Below are 7222 nucleotides of genomic sequence, written 5' to 3'. Positions count from 1 at the left end.
AGAATCTAAGTAATTGAAATTCTACCTTGGTGTGTTTGTCCTGTTGAATATCTTTTTGATGAATTTATTTTACTGCTCATTGGAGTAATGACTTCTAAAATGAGGGACTAGAGAGACCAAACTCCAGTTTCTACCAGCTTCATCTGTCTTTCACTTTCTTCTCCTCCTCCACCTACATGAAGGAACTTTATCAAATGACAGTAGCCAATCAGCTATCAATGGGAACCATCATTGGGAAAATCCACACATATAACAGTTGGGAGTAGGGAAGGGAGGGCAGGTTTCTCCTAGGTGGATTCAAAGTTGAGATCTTGGCAGATAGTCTTCCTTTCTCCTTAACAAAAGGCGAAGCCGACGAAGGTGGGATTCGAACCCACGCGTGCAGAGCACAATGGATTAGCAGTCCATCGCCTTAACCACTCGGCCACCTCGTCCACATGTACTCCCGTCTTGGCGTGCTTTACTTCAGAATTTATACTCGGGAACTCGCTGGAGTTATCCCGGAGGGAAAGACGCTTAGGAGACGGCTTAGACACGTCTGGGAGACGTGGAGGTGGCTAGCTTCTACACGAATGGACAAAGAACTGGGATGGAAAAGCTGCGACGGGGGCAAAAAACGGGCTTAGCTTTCACAAGAGTCATAAAATTGGTGGAGACGTGGTAGAAACACATCTGCCTGGGCTTTCATTCCCCTTTCTCGGGCTGCCTGGTCCCCGGCAGGAGGCGCCTCAGCGTCAATTCCTGGCAGGCGGTGGGCGTGACGCGGCCAACCTGGGCTGATCCAGTTTGCTGTCACCGTCCCTCGTCAGGGGAGCCTGGACCCGCGGGCCGAGAGCGCGGCCGGGTGTCCGCAGGGGCAGAGCTTCCCAGAGCCGGTTCCACTGGAGTCGCTGTCAGGGGAGCTGGCGAATGTGGACTCCTAATTCGTGGTTAATGAGACAGTCTGGAAAATTAGACGACGGATCTGAATAGGGCTCAATTTCTATTCCGTGTTATTGCCGCTTCTACAATACTTTCGGGTGAAATTGCATAGAGAAGAATCTTTAACTTCGTGGGGCTCTCCTCCCGGGTCATCCGCATCTGAGGAACCATGAATTCTGTTTTCCTTCCAAATTCCTGTGTGTTTCTTGAGTGGCTTTCTAGGGGAAATGTTTCCCAACTTTCATTCTATATTCCAAGGGATGCGGTGCTAAAAATGTTGAGACTCACTTCTAGTGAGAAAATGATTCTGGGAAAGGGTGAAAAAAGCTATTTTAGCTGCTTTTTTTTTTTTTTTTTTTTTTTTGGTTTTTGATTGGTTTGTTTCATGGAATGAATAAAATGCACATGAATGAACACGAGTAGGGACTAATTCTGACTAATCATAATGAATCATAAATGTCTGACAAAAGAAGGTAATATCGAAGGTGAGTCTTGAAGAGCAAATTTTCTAGAGGTGCAAAAAATGAGGGTGTCCAGACTGAGGAAAGCACGTGATCAAAGGTGAGTAGTATCTAGAAAACTGTTGGAAATCACTGTAGCTGGAGCGTTGAAGCACGTGAGTGGCTGATCAGGAAGCATCAATAAATCTGAGAATGGAAGGTGGTCATGAAGATTTTTCTTTTGAAGCCCAAGCAAATCAACCACAACAGGATGAACAACAGGAAACATGGGGGAAATCCTGTAGGAACGGATCCCTGCGGCATTTTCACACTCTAAGTGTGGGGACACTACCTTAGGTTGCTCTAACATCTTCTTGAGTGAAGACCACCCTTTGCTTGTTCCAAAAAATTAATCTCTCTTCTTAACCTGGACAAGTCCTTATATTTTAGTGTTTGTTGCATTGTCCTGCCTGGATCTTCAACCTCAATTTAACCCACTTCCCTCCACCTTGTTTTTTTTTTTTTTTTTTAAATAAATTTATTTATTTTTTGCTGTGTTGGGTCTTCGTTTCTGTGCGAGGGCTTTCTCCAGTTGCGGCGAGTGGGGGCCCCTCTTCATCGCGGTGCGCGGGCCTCTCACTCTCGTGGCCTCTCTTGTTGCGGGGCACAGGCTCCAGACGCGCAGGCTCAGTAGTTGTGGCTCACGGGCCTAGTCGCTCCGCGGCATGTGGGATCTTCCCAGACCAGGGCTCGAACTCATGTCCCCTGCATTGGCAGGCAGACTCCCAACCACTGCGCCACCAGGGAAGCCCCCTCCACCTTGTTTTCTATGCTTAGTCCAATTTATGATTTTGTATCAAGAAGAATCTATTTCCCGTCTCTTCCGACAAGTCATTTTCCCTCACCGGGTGCTCTTGACCTTTTTCATTTTAACCTGGATAAATGTTTTTATCCATACCTGGTTCTCAGTTTAAAGCTTATTTTTTTTAATTAAAAATTTAAAACCAAAGTTAACCACACATGTTTAAAAATATCAAGTAATTCAGAAATATGTGTATGTAAAAATGTGTTCCTCCCCCTCTTTGGTAGAGGCAAAGATTTTCAGCCATTTGGCTTTTTGTTTGTGTTGTTGTTTCTGTTTTTACCAACATGTCTCCAAATATCATGCTATGGCAGAGATGGCTAGTTGCCATCAATATTTGTGCTTTCCTTCCAAGAAATGGAAATTTAGTAGAGTTCATAGCCACCCATGAGAAGATTACAATGCACAACTTTCCTTGATGTATGGTCATGTGGCCAATTTCTAAACTAGGGCATTAGAGAGAAAGTGGATGTAAAACTTCCAGGTTATGTCCAGAAGAGGAAAGAAATACCATTCACTTCTCTCTTCTTACTGTATCTGCTTGCTGGAAAAGGCAACATCATAGGAATGAAGGTGTCATGAAATATAAAGAGATTGGACCCAGCAACCCATAGAAAGGAGGGATCCATGAGATAGAAGACTGGAACCAACACCCTGGAGCCAAAGTATCACCCTGCTCTTGATTATAGCTTCAAACTATTACATGAGAAATCAGTAAACTTCTGCTTCCTTCAAGCTACAGTTCATTGGGGTCTTTGTTACAAAGACAAAACTGTATTCTAATTAATACTGATGCTTTTATTTCTACTTTTTGATTTTTTAAGTTTAGTATTTTCTATTGATTACCCCTTATACAAAAAGAAGATTCACTTCTCTTTCCTCACCTTAAACACCACCATATACAGATACTCTTCCTATCAAATTTTCTTCCAAATATAATTATATCATAATGTGTATTGAATTAGTATCACTGTTCATATATTATGATTGGCAAATATCATTCACTGATCTCTCATGATATTTTGTTTCCTGAACATTAGATTTTTTTCTCAAATTACCACAAATAACCATAAATTTTTGCCAAAAGAAATTGGGTGTTTTCTATACTTGCTATACGGTTTTCATCCTGAGGTCTTCCTTCACCATCATCTGCATACTTTCTTCCCCTGGAGACCCCATTTCCCAAGTAAGTAGCTTCCTGAGAAAGAGTTTATTGGAGATAAGACTTTGGAATATTTGGGTATTGGAGAATATCTTTCAAGTTTCTCTAACACTTGATTGAATACTTGGTTGGGTATGGAATGCTAGGCTGGGGAATATTTTCTTTCAGGATTTTGAAAGAGTTCTCCATTTTCTTCTAGCTTCCAGTATTGCTTTTGAGAATTACAAAGTCATTCTAATTACTATGCTTCATTTGTAATTAGTTTTTCTCTCTTTCAGGATGATTTCTTTGTCCTAAATGCTCTGAAATGTCTGAAAGATATGCCTTTGTATGTTTGTATTTTCATTCACTGTTCTGGGACCTCCATTACATCATTAAATTTGGAAAATCATGTATTTCAGTTTGAGAAATTAGCTTGAATTATTTGTTTCTAATTTTCTCACTTATGTGTTCTCTATATTCTCACTTTAACTTTTTTCTGGAATTTCTTATTCTTGGATTTTAAACCTCCAGGATGTCTCCTCTACTTTAAAAAAAAAATTATTATTCTCTCCTAGTTACATTCTGTTTATACTTTTTAAATAGACTCTATTTTTTTAGGTAGTTTTAGGTTTACAGAAAAATTAATTCAAAAGTACAGAGTTCACACATACCTCCTCCCATCCCCCACAGCTTCTCCTATTATTTACATCTTATATTATTTTGGCACATTTGTTACAACTGATGAACCAATATTAATATATTATTATTAACATGATTCATGTTAGAGTTTACTCTTCCCTTTAGACAATCTATGGGTTTTGACAAATGTATAATGACATGTGTCCATCATTACTGCATCATACAGAATAGTTACGCTGCCCTGTGCTCCACGTCTTCATCCCTACAGCCCCCATACCCCTGAGAACTCCTGATATTTTGTTTCTATAGTTCTACTTTTTCCAGAATGTCGTATAGTTGGAATCATACAATATGCAGCCTTTTCAAATTGGCTTCTTTCACTTAGTAATATGCTTTTAAGTTTCCTTCCTTTTGTGGCTTGATAGCTTATTTCTTCTTATTACTGAATAATAGTCCATTGTATGGATGTACCACAGTTTGTTTATCCATTCATTTATTGAAGGACATTTTGGTTGTTTCCAAGTATTGACAATTATGAATAAAGCTGCTATAAACATTCATGTGCAGGTTTTTTTGTGGACATAAGTTTTCAATTCATTTGGGTATATAACCAAGGAGCATGACTGCTGGAATGTGCCTTTATATTTTTACTCCACATTCTGGAGGATGTCTTTTACATTTTATTCCAATTACTCCATTACGTTTTTCGTACCTACTCTCACAATTTCAACTTTAAGAGACATCTGTACTTAAGAGTTACCCAGCATTCTCTTAAAAAAACAAGAATAGATATAATAACTTTCCTGAATGCTTTCTCCTCTCTGCATTATATTTTCCTCTATTTTTTTAGTTCACTTTTATCTCTTTCATATTAGACATTAACTTTAGATGTCTAGTGATCTTTGGTTGCTGATCTATAGATATAATTAGGCCCTACAAATAACTGAAAATGAGATTATGAGGCCAATTTATTGATTGTGGGCTATATGATAAAGTGATCTGCCTGTGCCATTTACTATCAGACAATATATTTAACTCATCCTGCTTGGGATAGTAAAATCCCTTGAAGAAGGATCATTCATTCAATCTGCTTAGATGGCATAAAACTGACTTCTTGAATTCTGAGAAAATTCTTAAAGGACAGGAGTTGGAGGAAATTCTTTTTGAATCTCAAGCTTAATGAATGACACCATCTACTCCAAATTATAGTTAAATTACAAATAAATTATAAATTTATATTCGTATATACAAAGAGACAATATATACACACCACTTCTGAATAAGGACCTGTATCTTCATACTTAATGGGTTCCCAAAGCTGATCAAGGAAAGATTAAACAGAACAAGGAAATGTAAAAGGATCCATACTATTTCAGAACACCAAGATGAGCAGGGCCAGGTCAGCCTCTGTGGTGTCATGAAGCAAGGAAGAAACTGCGGTGGTGTGTGTATATGTGTGTGTCCACTTTCAGTTTTGGCCACATAACCACACGGTTATTCTGAGGAAATAATTTAGCTAGCATGAGTAAAGTAACTGGATTAATACCTTCCTCTCCATCTATTTTTCGTCTTCCAAATTTCCATACTAATCAATTCACCTGAGCGTTTTCAACAATTCCAAAGTGAGAGCTTTTCCTGGGGCCAAGGATAAGGGTACTGGTAAGTTTCCACGTTTGGGGTGGGGAAGACCTTGAACTTCCAGTATTAGCGATTGCTCCTCGTGGTTTTTCTCTCCGGGGGGAAGAACTCTGGCCCGCAATATTCCCCGGAATCTACAGGTAGCCTCTGGTGCTATGTGCTTCTGTGGGAATTCTACACTTCTTCATAGGACGCATGATAATTGTAAACATTTAGTTACTTGTGATATTAAATTCCATTGAAACAAAACCTTCTTTTTTTTTTTTTTTAAATTCCTGGTCCTCCATCGCATTCCTGGCATCCAGTAGAGGCTGACACGTAGTATTCACTGAATATCGATTCGTTGAGTGAATAAGTGAATGAACTTTGACCAGGGAATGCAGGTCCATGGCGCAACGCAGGAAAAGAAAGAGGCAGATTACAGTGGGATTAAATGTAAACGGTTGATTACAGTGGGAGCCGTGGCAGCAGCAGCTGGGGTGACTTTTACTTTAGTCAGTGCGGTAGCAGTAAATGCTGCGAATCCGAAAATGATCACTCAAGTTGGACGTAGCAGTGGAAATGAAAATTCACGTCTCTACGAGAGGAAGGAAGGTACGGGTTGACCATAATTCACGCTTCCCCGCCCTACTCAGTCAAGTACGCACACGCACGTACGTATGCACGTACACACGTACGCGCAGACTAGATGCCCAAGGCCTTCCTTCTTGACTTTTTTGGGAAGGGATCCACAGGAGAACTGGAACTGGGCCGGCGCCAGCAAACTCGCATCAACACTCCTGATACCTCCCAGTCAAGGCGATCTGGAATTAAGCACCCAGCTTCTCCGAAGGCAATCCTGCTGCCAATGTAATGAAAGCCCATCTTTCTGGCAATAATACTAGAGAAAATACTTTTTCTGATTCCTTATTCCAATTGGTCGAAAAGGAGGCGGGCTCGTCCGGGATTTGAACCCGGGACCTCTCGCACCCGAAGCGAGAATCATACCCCTAGACCAACGAGCCACCTCTGAAAATAAAAAAATAAAGCATCCCCATACTTAATATAAAGAGAATTAGAATCATTTCTTTTTCCACACTTGGAGTCAGAAGGATGAGCCCCAATTTTCCTATTTAATCAATATAACTGTATTTAAATTGCAACTAATATACATTTTGGGGCCTTATGATGACCTCTTAGCTTAGGCTCAAGTTACTAAATTTTTCATCCTTCCTCCGGTCAGTTGTGTAATAACCACTCCTAAGTGAATTCCCTCAGTAGACTAATCTGTGATTTAATTGACATGATTACATGATAAAGGTTACATTAGGGCAGTACTCTATTTTTCATCCTTATTTTTTAAATTGAAATATAGTTGAGTACAATATTATGTTAGTTTCTGGTTTGATCCATATTTTTATCTAAAGAGGTACATATTCCAAATTTCATTATGTATTGATACTTCGTGGTGTGACAAATAATTTGAGTGACATTCATGTTAGTTTTCTATACTTTACTTTCATAGTGGAAATTGTCTGACATTTTCTTTGACAAGTCCCCTAAAAACTTGCTTTTTCATAAGTAAGCATTTTTGTCAAG

At 39.6% G+C, this 7222-nt stretch overlaps 2 non-coding genes across 2 annotated transcripts; both read right to left on the bottom strand.

Moving 5' to 3' along the window:
- Positions 1-352: 352 nt before the first annotated feature.
- Positions 353-434, bottom strand: TRNAS-GCU (transfer RNA serine (anticodon GCU)). Its single transcript has one exon. It is a non-coding gene; the product is annotated as a tRNA-Ser (tRNA).
- A 6142-nt stretch (positions 435-6576) lies between these two features.
- Positions 6577-6648, bottom strand: TRNAP-CGG (transfer RNA proline (anticodon CGG)). The gene has a single exon. It is a non-coding gene; the product is annotated as a tRNA-Pro (tRNA).
- Positions 6649-7222: the final 574 nt, after the last annotated feature.

This window comes from Balaenoptera ricei, chromosome 11 (genome assembly GCF_028023285.1).
Source record: "Balaenoptera ricei isolate mBalRic1 chromosome 11, mBalRic1.hap2, whole genome shotgun sequence".
In the NCBI taxonomy this organism is placed as follows: domain Eukaryota; kingdom Metazoa; phylum Chordata; class Mammalia; order Artiodactyla; family Balaenopteridae; genus Balaenoptera; species Balaenoptera ricei.
Note: the sequence above shows the minus strand (reverse complement) of the source record. Positions and strands in the feature narration are given on the sequence as shown.